The 16,293-nt window shown below is 36.9% G+C and overlaps 2 long non-coding RNA genes across 2 annotated transcripts in view; one reads left to right on the top strand and one right to left on the bottom strand.

The window, feature by feature from the left end:
* The window catches only part of LOC139075814 (uncharacterized), a 44,011-nt gene that overhangs the window by 2,349 nt on the left and 25,369 nt on the right, over positions 1 to 16,293 (top strand). The gene's annotated exons all lie outside the window — the stretch shown is intronic.
* LOC103550996 (uncharacterized) overlaps positions 1 to 16,293 on the bottom strand; it is a 32,517-nt gene that overhangs the window by 3,307 nt on the left and 12,917 nt on the right. The window lies entirely within an intron of this gene.

The raw sequence follows: 16,293 nt of genomic DNA, 5'->3' as shown, positions 1-16,293 counted from the left end.
AGGTGACACAGCAGGAAAGTGTTGGAACCAAGATAGGAACCCTGCCAATGGCAGACAGATTCTAAGGTGAACCCCAGTGATCCCCGCCTCCTGCTGTTCATGCCTTTGTGTAATCCTGTCTCCATTTGTGTTAACTGGAACTGCGACTTGCTTTTAATCAACAGAATATGGCGAGAGGTGGTGGGATGTCTCTTCCATGACTATCTTATATTGTGTTAGGTCTCTGCTTAGGAGACTGGAGCTGAAGACTGTCCTTGCTGGTTTGATGAAGTAATTGGTCACGTTGGAGAAGCACACATGACAAAGAACTTTAGCCAGCCTCTAGGACCTAAGGGTGACCTCTTTCTTCAAGTCAGCAAAAAGCAGGGACCCTTAGTCACATAGCCACGAAGAAATGAATTCTGCCAAAAACCTCAGTGGCCTTGGAATCAGGTTCTTCCTCAGTCAAGCCTCCATATGAGAATGCAGCCTAGTGGACACCTTGATTACAGCTTTATGGGACCCTGCAGAGGACCCAGCTAAGTCATGTCCAGACTCTAGACCCATGGAAACTTGAGATAATAAATGAGTATAGTTTTAAGCCACTAAGTTCATGGTACTTTATTATGTAGCAATAGAAAACTGACACAGATTTTGGTTCCTGGAAGTGGAGTGCTGCTTTAACAAATACGTAAAAATGTGGGAGGGCTTTGAAAGTGGATACTGGGCAGAGGCTGGAAGAATGTTGAGTATGATAGAAAAAGACAAAAGTGCTTCAAATAGACTCTTAGTAGAAATCTAGACTGGAGGACACTGCTGGTGATGATTCAGAAGAAAGTGAGGAACATGTACTTGGAAACTGGAGAAAGAAGAATACTTGTTACATAGTGGCAGAAAGCATAGCAAGACTGTCTCTTTTATTTATGTATAAGGAGAACTTGTAAGTGATGAACCTGGATAAATAGCTAGAGAGATTTACGACTCTTGCAACTTTATCTCGAACTATTAAACTAGGTTTTCCACAGTGAGCTTCTCTCCATCTACCAGTGCAGTGTGTTTCAAACACATGCAAACCTTTCAATTTCTTGAATTCCATCTGCACATTCCTGCCTCTGCACTTTGGTAGAATGATATTTTTTAATTTATTTTATCCTACTTAGAATGCTTGTCCCTCTCCCCACGTCTCCCTGTTCTTCAACGCCCAACTCAAATGTTCCCTCATTACCTGATTGCCTAGCCAGAGTTATTCTTTATCTCTTCGGTATATTTTGTTCCTCAGTAACTCTGCTGTGGACCAAAGTTCAGTGTTTACATGTTGATCATGCCTGTTAGATCATAACCTTATTTTGTGTGTGTGCCCTTTAAAAAATTTTTTTAACTGTTTTATTGAAATATAATTGAGATATATACATTTAAAGTGCACAACTTACGTTTTGACATATGTATGCATATGTAAAATCAACACCATAATAAAGATAATGAACATATCCATCACCTCCAGAAGTTTCCCTGTGCCCCTTTGTAATGGTATCCTCCACTCTCCCTATCCTTCCTTCCACAGGCAATCAATGAGTTAGTTTTTTGTCACCATAGATTAGTCTGAATTTTACAGAATTTTATAAAATGCAATAATACCGTATGTACTCAGTATTTCTCTGGCTTTCCTCCTTAGCGTGATTATTTTGAGATTCATCCATATTGCTTTGAGTACCAATAGCTTATTCTTTTTATTGCTCAGCAGTATTCCATTGTCTGGATATGCCACTGTTTGCTTATGCATTTAGCTGTTGAATGGATATTTGAGTTGTTTCTAGTTTTAGGCTACTACAAATAAAGCTGCTATGAATTTTCATGTGCAAGTCTTTGTATGGATGCATGCATTCATTTCTTTTGAGTGTATTCCTAGGAGTGGAATGTCTGGATCATATGGCATGTATCGGTTTAATTTTTAAGAAACTGTGAGACTGTTTTTTAAACTTATTGTTACCTTTTTACATTCCTACCATCAGTGTATGAGAACTCCATTTCCTCCATATCCTTGCCAGCACTTAATATGGTCAGCTTTTAATCTCAGCCGTTCTAATGGATGTGTAGTAGAATCTCATTGTGATTTTAATTTGCAATTCTCCAATAACTAATGAAGTTAAACAGCTTTTAATGTGCTTATTTTCCATACATATATCTTCTTTAGTAAAATGTCTATTCAAAGCTTTTGCTCATTTTTTAAGTTGGGCTGTTTGATTTATTATTATTAAATTGTGAAAGTTCTTTGTATATTCTGGGTACAAATAATTTATCAGATACATGCTTTGCAAATATTTTTTCCCAGTCAGTGGCTTGCTTATTAAGCTTATTAAGGGTGATTTTTAAAAAGCAGAATTCTCTATTTTTTAATTTTTAAACTGTCCTTTATAGCCTTATGACCACTGTCCAAAAGTTTGTTGCTTTATATATTATTTTGGTCTTTTGGTTGTTTCAGGCAAGAAGGTGAATCCACCCTATGCTACTCCATCTTGGTCAGAAGCAGAAGTTCTCAGTCACAAACTTGCTGAGGGTAGAGAACAGGTCTTTTATTACGTAGTCCTCTCCCACATGTAGCAAATTATCTTCTATATGGTAAATGCCAAAAATAAATGTTTGTGGAATAGTTGGAATTTGCTTAAAAAGTGAAAACTTAAATAAATCCCCTGTCTCAGCTGGGTTTTGCATCTATAGCAGCTTTCTCTGAAAGTGATGTGCAGTGAATTGAAAATTCAGCTTAGTTCAAAGCCCAGAGTAATCGGAATTTAGAACTGAGGCTTTGGTGATTACTCTCAAGGCAGATTTTTATAGCTACAGAGCATTTTATTTCTTCTTTTGTAATTAATGGAAAAATATTATTGTTTTACTGCATAAAAATCCATCACAAATTTAGCCTTCATGGAAGTTTGTATTACTGGTAATAAACAAATGGCTCTTAAATAAGTCTGAGTATTCTTTTTAATTTTCTTTTGTTGTTAGTTTTCTTTTTCTAATTTATTAATTGGGAATATAATAGGAGTTTTTAGCTTTTTAAAATTCATAAAGTTTCAATCACATTGACCTATTTGTTGAATTGAATTAGTTTGTTTTCATGTTTAAGATCCTGGAGAACATATTCTGTGTCAATCTTTTATTTTTGTTATTGGGATTGAAGACATTAACTCTGATTCTTAAACTCTGATTTATAATTTGTCACAATAGCATTTAAAGAGTAAGATTTTTGCTCTTTTAAATTTTGCAAAGTTTAAGCACTTTGAAATATTTATCCAATTCACTTTTACAGAGCTCTACTTTGTATTAATTTGTCATATGGCTGATGTTTAAGACCCTAGAGAGCACATTCTAAACCCAATGCTTCCTCTTCTTTTTAAAGTGGGATTATGGTAGGAGATCTTACCTCTAATTGAATTTTATCTTTTATAATTTATTTCAGAGGAAATGAAGTGGAGAATAGGGTGGTCTTAAACACCATTGGGTAAATACCTGAAGTTCAAAAAACACTCATGTAATTAAATTGTTCTGGATAATGGAAGCTAGCAAATTACTTGACATTTTCCTTGGCTTGTGAATTAATATTCGCTTGATGAATAGTACTTTAACTCTTACTCTGAGTCAAACATAGTATTAGATGTTGAGAGTTAACAAAGTGAAAAAAAACTCCACCTTTGCCTTTTAAAGCTCACAGTCTAATTTGGATGTGGTTAACTTGGAATCAAGGGTGGTTTTAGAGTTTTCTGTGAACTTCCTAAAGCTTTTAGGGGGTGGGTTCTAAGAGGCAGCGAAAACAGGAGAAACTTAACATCTTTTTTCACATCTAAAAGAAGACTTAACCCACCCTCCATCTCCCGAGGATTAAGAACTATTGATCTAGGGGTAAGACAAATATGCAAATAAAAAACTATGACACTATGTTACAGGTTTTTTAAGTGGTAGGTACAGGATTCCCCGTACATAAATCAAGAAGATACAACAATCATAAATATATATGCATCCAACATTGGAGCACCTAACATATAAAGCAAATATTAATAGAACTGAAAAAAATAGACAGCATTACAATAATATTGGGGACTTCAATACCTTACTTTCAACAATGTATCATCTACACAGAAAATCAATAAGAAAACAGCAGACTTGAACAACACGGCAGACCAAAAGGACCTAATAGACATATAGGGAACATTCTATCCGATAGTAGCAGAATATACATTCTTCTCAAGAGCACATGGAATACTTTCCAGAAAAGGTTATATGTTAGGTCACATAACAAGTCTTAAATTTAAGAAGACAGAAATAATAGCATATATTTTTTCCAACCACAATTGTATGAAACTGGAAATCAATAACAGAGGGAAAACTGGAAAATTCACAAATATGCGGAGATTAAATAACATACTTCTGAACAACCAATGGGTCAAAGAAAAAATCAAAAGAAGCAGCAAAAACTAACTTGAGACAAACACAAATGGAAGCACAACATATAAAAACTTATGGGAAGGGCTGGCACGGTGGCACAGCAGTTAAGTTCACACGTTCTGCTTCGGCGGCCCGGGGTTTGTCGATTCAGATCCCGGGTGTGGACATGTCACTGCTTGTCAGGCCATGCTGTGGTAAGCATCCCACATATAAAGTAGACGAAGATGGGCACAGATGTTAGCTCTGGGCCAGTCTTCCTCAGCAAAAAGAGGAGGATTGGCAGCAGATGTTAGCTCAGTGCTAATCTTCCTCAAAAAAACAAAAACTTATGGAAAGCAGCAAAAGCAGCGTTCAAAGCAAAGTTTAGAATGATAAATGCCTACAGAATGTAGAAAGATCTCAAATAAACAGCCTAACCTTACACCTCAAGGAACTAGAAAAAGAATAAATTAAACCCAAAACTAAGAGAAGAAAGAAAATAATAAAGAGTAGAACAGAAATAAATGAATTAGAGACTAGGAAAATAATAGGAAAGATTCACAAAATGAGTTGACTTTTAAAAAGATTCGAATTAAAACCACAATGGGACATCACCGCACATCTCTTAGGAAGGCTATTATGAAAAAGACAAGAGGGGGCTGGCCCTGTGGCGAGTGGTTAAGTTCGTACGCTCTGCTTTGGCAGCCCAGGGTTTCGCCAGTTTGAATCCTGGGCGCCGACATGGCACCGCTCATCAAGCCATGCTGAGGTGGTGTCCCACATGCCACAACTAGAGTATACAACTATGTATTGGGGGGCTTTGGGAAGAAAAAGAAGAAAAAAAAAAAGAAGATTGGCAATGATTGTTAGATAGGTGCCAATCTCTAAAAAATAAAAAAAGATAAGAGATAACAGTTGTTGGCAAGGATATGAAGAAAAGAGAACCCTGGTACACTGTTGTTAGGGATGTAAATTGGTATAACCGTTATAGAAATTAGTATGGAGATTTCTCAAAAAATTACAAATAGAACTACCGTATCATCCAGTATCTCACTTCTGAGTATATATCCAAAAGAATAAAATCAAAATCTCAAAGAGATATCTTTATTCCAATGTTCATTGCAGCATTATTCATAATAACTATGATATATATTCAACCTAAGTGTCGGTGAAAGAATAGGTTTGAAAAATGTGGTATATATAGACAATGGAATATTATTCAGCCTTAAAAAAGAAAGGAATCTTGCCATTTGTGACAACATAGATGGACCTGAGGGACACATGCTAAGTGAAATGTCAAACACAAAAAGACAATTACTGCATGATCTCACTTGTATGTGGGATCTTAAAAAGTGGAATACGTAGAAGCAAACAGTAGAAAGGTGGTTGCCATGGGCCAGGGATGGTGGGGGAAATGGGAAGATGTCGGTGAAAGGATACCAAGTTTCAGTTATGCAGGATGAATAAAATTCTAGGGATATAATGTATAATATGGTGACTATAGCTAATAATACCGTGTTGTATACCTAAAATTAGCTAAGAGAGTAAATGTTGTATTCTCACAAAAAATTTTTTTAAAAGATGACTATGTGATAGATAAGTTAATTAGCTTAATTATGGTAATCCTTTCACAATGTTTTTATATATCAAAACATTATGTTGTACTCTTTAAATATATACAATTTTTATTTGTCAATTATACCTCCATAAAGCTGGAAAAAACAAAAGGAAGGAAACAGACTGGAGAGGGAGACAGCAGACACCAGTTAATGGTAGAGCCAAGGCTTAATGCAGTGTTACATACTCCAAAACACAATAACTTTAACCTCCACTCTCTACAAAGCAATGTGACAAAAAGAGGGAATACATTTCACTTGTATTCCAATAATATAAATAACTTGGAACTTCCAGAGTAGCAATTTACTTTTAATGTCTTGATTTTATTTTTATTTTTGGAAAAAAGTACAGATGTCACCTCTATGCGACAAGTGATGAATCCTCACAAAATCAACAGAGACAATTGTGTGACAAATGTTCATATAAAGTTAATGAAAGAGTTTTTGATCATTTTGGTGATCACTTAAGATGTCAGAATTGGTTATGAGCAAATAATCAAGCATAGAAATTAGACTTTGCATTCTCTTGCCCACATGTTCAGCAAAGTCAACTATAATCTGTGAAATTGAAATATGGGACCAACATTGTTTGCATTACTAGAACAAAACTGGAAAATATACAGATGTTCATTCACAGGAATTGATTAAATAAGTTATAGTATTGTTATTTAATAAAATAATCCACAGTCATTAAAAGATGTTGTAAACCTATAAATGTCGACTATAAAAAGTTAAAAATGTATTAGGTGAAAAAAGCAAATCATAAAATATATGCAAATGTCTTTATATTTTGGTATTTTATACAAAATGTCTGGACAATGGCTACCTCCAGTGGGACTGAGAGTGGGAGCAGGGAAAATAGACCGTGTTTGTTGCATACTATTCTCTACTATTTGATTTTTTTTATAACAAGCATGTATTGTTTTTGTAATAAAATTTTAAAAACTTCATTTTCCTCTAAAGGAAAAACTATTCAGGTTCCTTTGCCATTTTCTACATTCTAAGACATAACCCAGAGAGAAATGAAACAGTAGTGGGAAAGTATCTTTATTGTGATTTTGAAAGTGGTGTTATAATAGGAAGTCAGAGTATATTCTACAGGAGCAGTTTAATTTAGCTTCTGTAAAGTAGTGATAAAGTTCTCTAAGAAACTGTGGAGATACTTTTAAGTTTAAATCTCAGATAAAATTTTATTGATGTATTGGTGTAGACACAAGATTCATTCAAAATGAGAGAAAAGCTTTTCCTGTGTTTTATATGGTAATTCATTCTGCATATAATTACTGAAGCAGAGTTTGGGAATACCAGCTTTCTTCAATTAAGAAGAATTGTTCTAAATTTGAGTCTGGCTGATCAACTAAAACTTTGTTTTGAAGGAAAATTTGACTCAGTGCACTTGATGTCTTCGTAGCATCTCCCATGATTCTCAGTTTACTGCAATGCTGAAGGGCTGCAGCTATCTCAGATTTCGTATGGAACATATGGAGGTCCCTTCCAGGGATCAAATAAAAAGTTCATAGTCAATGACTCTAGAAAATTATGATTGTTTGCCTTTTGATTAACTCATTAATTTATATTAATTGTATTAAAAACTAAATCACATTGATTATTGGCTGCAATTATTCCTCCCTTTTCTTGAGATAAGTCTAAGTTTCAGATATGAAGAAAGCATAAATTGATTCTGCAGGTTACCCATCATCTCCTACTACTACCACATGGCAGGATCTCTGGAAGCATGGAGAAGAGTGTAACAGTGAACATTTATTTAGTCCTTATTAAGAATTTGCTGTATGTTAAGTGATTTATGTTTATTTTCTCATTAAATCTCTATGACAAACCTATGAGATGTTATTATTCTCAATGCACATTGTCATAGAAGCTATTCCTTGCTTCTGAGTGGCAGCCCACAACTGGAACTTAAAGGATAAGTGTTGAAAGAATGAATTAATTTTCATAATAGTCTTGTGAGTCAAATAGAAGAATCATAACTATTTTCGTCGGATAAGTAAGGGAGGAAACTATAGTTAAATGACCTGCTCACATGGATCTAGCTAATGATAGGGATGGAAATCAAGATCAGAGCTCCATTTTCTGAGGTCTGACTCCTACTAATATAACACTTCCTTCATTTATTCACTTTATCAATCTTTTACTTATTCATCCACATTTATTGTGAGCCTTCTATGTGTCAGGCATGGTGCCAAAAGCTGAAGATATTTGAAGGTTACAATGACGAAACATCCCCTCTTGGTAGCAGCCACTCATGCCGGATTTATGGCAGAGAAACTTAGGGCTTGTAAATATTCCATGTGCTCCCCTGCATTCTCAGCTTCCCTCATAGTTAGATAAGAGCTTCATGACTAGTTTTGGCCAATACACAGAGAATGGAAGCTATGTGTGTGATTTCCAAGCCAAGGCAATTAAAAGGTTATGCATTTCCTCCAACTTGATCTTCACATGTAACAATGGCCATATTCATGTATTGAGATGATATATCACAGGATGGAGGAGCCTCTTCACTGACACATAGTGGACTTCTGTGAGTGAACTCTAAGCCAACAAGATTTAAGAATTTATTTGTTACCACAGTACAACCTAGATTATCTGACTAAACAAATATATTTTAAAATTTTCTATCATTTCCCTGAAAATATCTCTCCCTTATTGATGTACTTGTAGACGATGCCAGGGAAAGAATGTGCCAGTGGACATAATTTCCTGTCCACTATTTTTTCAAAGTGATGCTTTATTTGTAGGTTTCCCCCTAATTAGAAGAAACTAAAATATTAGATGAAAATAACACAACACCAAAAAGATTTGAGAGTAGTTAAAAAGAAGATAGGGTGTATTAAGTACAGAAATTATAGAAACAAAATGTAATAGAACAAACAACAAAAATAAAAAACAGTCTCTAAAAGACAAATAATAATAAGCAGGCAAAACTGGCAAGATTGGTCATGTACATCAAAGTGCAAATGCAGAAGATTAGGAGTGAAAAGGAGAATATAACCTTAGATAGAGCAGAGATTTATTTCTGAAAGAATTGGAGATTACTGTTAACAACTTCATGCCCTTACATTTCAAATCATAGCGACGCAGAAATTTGCTAGAAAACTGTAACTTAAAACTAATCCAAGGAAAAGTCGAAAACCTGGATAAGCCTGTGTACATATTAAGCAAGTTGAATCCATTATTAAAAATAATATCCATACAAAAGTCTCTAAATCCAGATGAGAGAATTATACCAAACATTCAGAGAACACAAAATACTTAGCTTGTCTTGTACAATTGCTGCAGAGAATAGGATAGAAGGAATGCTTCTATCTTATTTAATGAGCTGATAGCATCTTGTTTCATTCAGGTGAGAGATTAAGGAGTAGTGAATAAGGAGGTGGCAGTGGGAATGCAGAGAGGTGAATATATTCTGCCGATATTTAAGAGATATAATCAATGGTATATGGAGAATGGTTGGCGTTGTAGACTGTGAGGTGAAGGTTAGTGTGCAGGGAGATTATTCAGAAGTGCTCTTGGAATAAATATCTGTGGGGAAAGGGAAGGAAGCAGGACTGGGGAGAGGGGGAAATCGGGCTGCAATGAAGACATAAGAAAGCATTTGTTGGAGAGCTCTGAAACTGGGTGGCCCTTTAGAGTTGCCTTGAGTTGGGCTTTTAAACTCCTCTGTGGACTTATCATTTGGAACAGGCACTTGGATCTGGTAGCTCTCTTGGGATGAGGGAAAACCCAGAGAGGGGTGATGGCTGAAAGCTCTCAGCCATCAGCATTTCCACCAGCTGGGGAAATATATGCGTGTATATGGGCAATCTGAACAGTACAGCAGAATGTCTACTACAATTTGACATTGGGAGTAAGGGAGAGGGAGGAGTGAAATGTGGCACTAGAGTTTCTGGTGGAGGCATTTTAGTGGATGTTGGTTCTATCCAGAGAGATAGGGAGTATGGATTAAATAGTTTAGTTAGGTGAGAAGAGGATAGCTCAGTTTAGGTCACGCAGAGTTTGATTCATACAGATGGAGATTTCCATTGGCAACTGAATATTTTGTTTGATATTTGCATAGATGTGCACTGTGTACGTGTATGTGTGCATACGTGTATTTGTGAGTATAATTTAGATCAGGGCAACTGCTGACATATAGAATGCTTTTGTATAAATTAGAAAAAGGCACCCTCTCTAAGCAAACACTGGCCTTGGGGTATTCAGCCTGGCAAGTAGAGCACAGACTGGATTTCTGACTCCACTCTCTTTTTCAACTTAGCACGTTAGGGCAGTGCACAACCTACACAACCTTACTGAGTGGCCCTGAATTAAATAACAAGTGAATCTTGGGAGTGAAAGAGATTGCCTAAAACGAGTAGCTAGAATGAGAAGAGTGTCTTCTGAAAAATGACTTAGGACAACCAATATTTAAGAGGTGGGAAAAGGAGGTGGTGCCCACAAAAAGATTTAGAAAGCCCAGTCAGGGAGATTGCGGGAAACAGTGTTATTACTGAAACAAAGAAAAGCTAATATTCTAGAAAGAGTTTTGAACAGAGTCAAAAGCCGCAGAAAACGCAAGTAAAGTGAGATGAAAAATATTTCCATTGAATTGATCAACATTATACTAATAGAGACTAATTAAATATGTTAGCAGTAAAACCTTTTTGATCACCACTTATTACTTGTGGATTAAGAATCCCTTTAGGGTCTTAAGAGGCTAATCTCAGAGTCGTCAATATGAATACCACTTCTCAGGCACTGGCTATGTTGAAATGTAGAGTCTAATAAAGATATATTAACATAGACTATGCAAATATTGAATGATTGAGTCTGAATAACATCTACCGTTTTTTCTGGCTTCCTCTGTGTACTAGACACTCTACACATTACCTTATTTCAACCTCACAACAACCTTACGAGGTAGACATCAATTTTATATCAATTTTACGGATGAGCAAATTGAGATTCAGACTTGGATTACTTGTTCAAGAATAAATAGTGATAAGTGAGTGACTTGAAGTTTTGTCCCAGGTCTGATGATTCCATAGCTCATGTCTTTTGCTCTGTCCTTGTTTCTACAGAATCTTAAGGTTCTATTAAAAGCACTACTTGCTCTCTAGTATTCAACTTCTGAGTATCAAGCAGAAACCAGCCAACAAGTACAGGATTTTTTGAGGAATTATATGGCCTCCTGCTGTGGTGGCCTGGAATGACCCCTGGTAGATGGACGCCACATTCTCCATCAATCCAAACTCAATATAAACAAAACTGGGGCTTGTTTTACAACATAGACCCTGCCACATAGTCTAAGTAGTGGCGTATATTTTTGCAACTGCAATGATTGTTGTCCTTAAACCAAGGATGTTATTGGTCTATAAATCAAAGGTTGGACATTAAATTACTGCTCTACTGAGTTATAAGTCAAGAAGAGCAGACACAAATGTAAAAAGTTGTAAATTTTCCACTACTACCAGATTCTCCCTGAACACTGAACCGTAACTTTCCTCTCTACTCCAGAAACAAGTCCTAAATTTGCTATATATGGGGAGAGCATTTAAGTCCCTGGATCCTGTTATCCTGAAAGAAGGTTCTAGCCTTGACTTGACACTTGATTACATGAACAGATAAATTCTCTTTTATTGCCTAAGCTAATTCAAAATAGACATTTGACAAAATAACAACACTCTTATTACTCTTCTCCAACATAGTGTTGGAAGCCCTACCCAGAGAAATCAGCAAGAAAAAGAAATAAAAGCCATCCAAATCAGAAAGGAAGAATTCAAATTTTCTCTGTTTGAAGATGATATTATCTTATATAGGAAATCCTAAAGACTCCAGAACAAACCTGTTAGAACTAATCAACAAATGTACCAAAGTTTCAGGATACAAAATCAACATAAAAAAAATCAGTTGCATTTCTATACATTACCAACAAAATATCTGAAAAAGAAATAAAGAAAACAGTCCTATTTACAATAGCATAAAAAATAAAATATTTAGGAATAAATTTAACCAGGGGTATGAAAGTCTGTATACTGAAAATTACAAGACTTTGATAAAGAAATTGAAGAAGACACAAATAAACGGAAAGATGATCCATGTTAATGGATCAGAAAAATTAATATTGTTAAAATGTCCAACTACCCAAAACCATCTATAAATTCAATGCCATCCCTATCAAAATTACAATGACATTTTCCCAGAAATAGAAAACACAATCCTAAGATTTGTATGGAACCACAAAAAAACGTGAAAAGCCAAAGCAATCTTGAGCAAGGAGGAATCTTGAGAAAGAACAAAGGTGGAGGAGTCACACTTCCTGTTCTCGAACTGTATTACAAAGCTATGGTAATCAAAGCAGTATGGTACAGGCATAAAACCAGATACGTGCACCAATGGAATAGAATAGAGAACACAGAAATTAACCCTTGCATATACAGTCAGCTAATATTTGACAAAGGAGTCAAGGGACTCAATGGGGAAAGGATAGTATCTTCAATAAATGGTTTTGGGAAAACTGGATAATCGCATGCAAAAGAATGAAATTGGGCCCCTATCTTACACCACTCACAAAAATTAACGCGAAATGTATTAAAGACTAAACATAAGACCGGAAACTGTAAACATCCTAGAAAAAAACATAGGAAAAAAGCTCCTTGACATTCATCTCGGCAATGATTTTTTTGGATATGGTACCAAAAGTACAAGCAACAAGAGCAAAAATAAATAAACGGGACTACATCAAATTAAAAACCTTCTGAACAGGGGCCAGCCTGGTGGTGCAGCTGTTGAGTGCGCATGCTCCGCTTTGTTGGCCCAGGGTTTGCTGGTTAGGATCCTGGGTGCAGACATGGCACCTCTTGGCCAGCCATCCTGTGGTAGGCGTCCCACATATAAAGTAGAGAAAGATGGGCACGGATGTTAGCTCAAGGCCAGTCTTCCTCAGCAAAAAGAGGAGGATTGGCAGCAGATGTTAGCTCAGGGCTAATCTTCCCCCCCCCAAAAAACAAAACAAAATCCCTTTGAACAGCAAAAGACACAATAAAAAAATGAAAAGGCAATCTGTGGAATGGGAAAAAATATTTGCAAACCATCTATCTGATAAAGGGTTAGTATTTAAAATATATAAGGATTTCATACAACTCCATAGCAACAAAACCAAACAATCTAATTTAAAAATGGGGAAAGGATTTGAATAGACATTTTCCAAAGAAGATGTACAAATAGCCAACAGGTTCCTGAAAAGATTCTCAAGATCACTAATGTTATCATTAGTGGAAATGCAAATCCAAACCACAATGAGCTATCACCCCACACCTGTTAGAATAACAATTATCACAAAGAGGCAACAAGTGTACACGAGGCTGTGGGGAGAAGGCAACACTTGTGCATTGTTGATGGGAATGTAAATTGGTGCAGCCATTATGGAGTACAGAGGTTCCTCAAAAAATTAAAAGTAGAAGTACCATATGATCCAGCAATCCCACTTCTGGGTATATATCTGAAAGAAATAACTATCTCAAAGAGATTATCTACACCCCCATTTTCATTGCAGCATTATTCATAATAGCCAAGACCGGGAGACAACCTAAGTGTCCACTGACTGATGAATGGAAAACTAAAATGCGCTATGTATATATGACTTGATAGCATTTATATCAGATTTGACCTTCATTTATGTTTCCCTTTCTTGATCTTTGCAGCTCATGTTTTATCTCTTTCTGTTTTATCATTATCTATTCCTCACTTTTGTGTATTTTGCTTTGTGCATTTGTTAAACAGCGGCAATTGTTTCATTAGGCTTTCTCTTTTTTAAATCTATGACTATGGCTCAGTGTGTTTACTTGCAGGAAACAGAACTTACACTAGATGGTTAAAGCCAAAGGAGTTTATTAAGGGATATCTGGTAGCTCATGAAATCTCCTGGAGAGCTAGGGAACCAGGCTTGGGTACTGCACAACCAGGAGAGTGCCCAACCACACTCTGGCAATGTTCTAGCAGGAACTGATTGCTGCTATCTCCATTGCTCAGTGCCTAAGACACTGGGGACCATACACTAGAAACTGCCCCAGCGTCACAGAACCACAGCCTCACTCCCTGTGCTTGACACAAGATCAGCTTCTCCGTATGTGGATCCCATTATTTCCTTCCTTCTAGAAATCACAGGTGGGTGATTTTGCTTAGTGGATCTTTGTCATAGGCAGAACTCTAGCTACAGAGGAGTCTGAGAAATGATACTTTGTGTTTCTCAGCCAGCTAGAAAGGCTGGAAGAGAGTGGAGTGGACATTGAATTAGCCAATCTACAGTACCACCACATTACAATGCAATGTTTGATCACGATTTTCATTTTCTCTGTAGCTATGTTTTTCTGATGAGTGTTCCTTATATGCCATGTGTTTTCTCTGTTCCATTCTTTTGTTGTTGTTGTTTGTTCCTTTCTTCTAGTTTCCATATAGTGCTTATGCTATAAGGTACCTTTTTGATGATTTATCTTAAGCAGTCGACTTTTTCCTGCACCAGCTGTTTGCAGGACCTGGTTGTGGTGAAGGAACAGAGAAATTCTCAAGGTTAGCAGGAGTTTCCTTATGGTCCAGTGTTGTGTTTGTGAGTTCTTTTAGCCTTTATTTCTTTCCGCAGAAGAGAGACAGGCATCTGCAGGACTGTTCAAAATGTAAAGCTCCTCTGCTTCCCTGTGCTCCTTGAGCGATTTCTCTTTCAGTCCTGCCCCTAGGGTTTCTTGATCAAACAGCCTCTGAGGGAGCTCCCATTGCTGGATGTGTGTCCAGGGACCTGGGTATGCGCCTCAGCGTGTCCCTTCCTTGGGACGTGCTTGTCCCCTCCCTGACAAGTGCACTCTGATTGCTTTTTCTGAGATACTCAGCCATGGGTTTCACCTTTCTGCTTTCTCCCACAGTCCTGACCAATATGGCAATGCATTTGGCACCATTTGACCTGTTTTGTGGTTGCAGCTGTCCGCTAGTTCCCTTAAAGATGTGGTTTACAGCTTTTTTTTCATTCTCCTTGTTGGTATTACATGATTTATGACAGGTGAGGGAAAAGCCTCATTTCACACTAACATTTTTATAATCTACTCCCTTCTTGAAACTTTCTTCACTCTCCTCCATTTCCCCCTCTGTTACTGGTTGCTTCTTAGTTACCTTTGCTAGATTTTTTTCCTTTTTTCAACTTCGAACTGTCAGAATAGTACTGGATTCAGTCCTTAGAACTTCTTTTCTCCATCTGTGCTCATATCCAGTGCCCCGACTCAATATTTGGTAGTGACTCCCAAATTTACATTTGCATCTGCATTCCTAACCTCTTTACTGAGCCCCAAATTTGTATGCCCACCTGCCTACTTATCATCGTCACAGGGTATCTACTAGGCATCTCAAATTTGTCACGTCTAAAACTGAACTCCTTTTAAATTTCCCCCTCAAACTTAAAGCACCACCACTTTTAGCTAGTAGCTCAGAACAAACCCTGGAATTATCCTTAATTCTTCTCTCTGTTTCTCCCACTCCATATCAATGCTAATAACAAATTCTGTCAGGACCATCTTCAACAATACATCTGGAATCCTACCTCTTCTCACTATTTCCACACATAGCCCTAGTCCAATCTGCCACAATTTCTCCCTTGACTACTATAATAAACTCCAAATAGAGTTTCCTCTATCCGTTATGCTCTGCTAGTCTATTTTCCATAAGCAACGAAAGTAATCCATTAACATATGTCATGTCAAATCATATGATTTTGTTGTTGTTATTCCAATGGCCTCCCGTCACACTTAAAAAATAAATGCAAGCCACTGGTCTAGAAGGTGTCTCATGATCTGGCATCTATCTCATTGACTATTCTCCTGCTACCCTCTACCCTGACGCTTCTGCTCCAGCCACACTGGCCTCTTTGCTGATCCTCATGGAACCATGTATGCTCCTGCCTCAGGCCCTTTGCACCTGCCATTCCTTCAGTCTGGAACACTCCTTCCCAACATTTGCATGGCTGTCTCTCTTCATTCAAGATCAAATTTCTCCTTCTCATAGGTGCCTTGCCTGTCTGTCTTATACAAATTTGCCGCTCTAATCAAACTCTATCCCCTTACCTTTATTGTTTCATAGCATGTATCACTACTTGATATAATAATTTACATTCATGTGTTTCTTGTGTGCTTTACCATCACTAATGTGGACTCTAAGAGGACAAGAACTTGGTCTGTCTTGGTCTCTGATATGCCACTCTCATCCAGTGCCTGACACATAGCAGGCTTTCAGTACAAGTATATTGAAC

This window comes from Equus przewalskii, chromosome 14, assembly GCF_037783145.1.
Source record: "Equus przewalskii isolate Varuska chromosome 14, EquPr2, whole genome shotgun sequence".
Classification (NCBI taxonomy): domain Eukaryota; kingdom Metazoa; phylum Chordata; class Mammalia; order Perissodactyla; family Equidae; genus Equus; species Equus przewalskii.
This window is presented reverse-complemented; position numbering and strand designations above follow the sequence as displayed.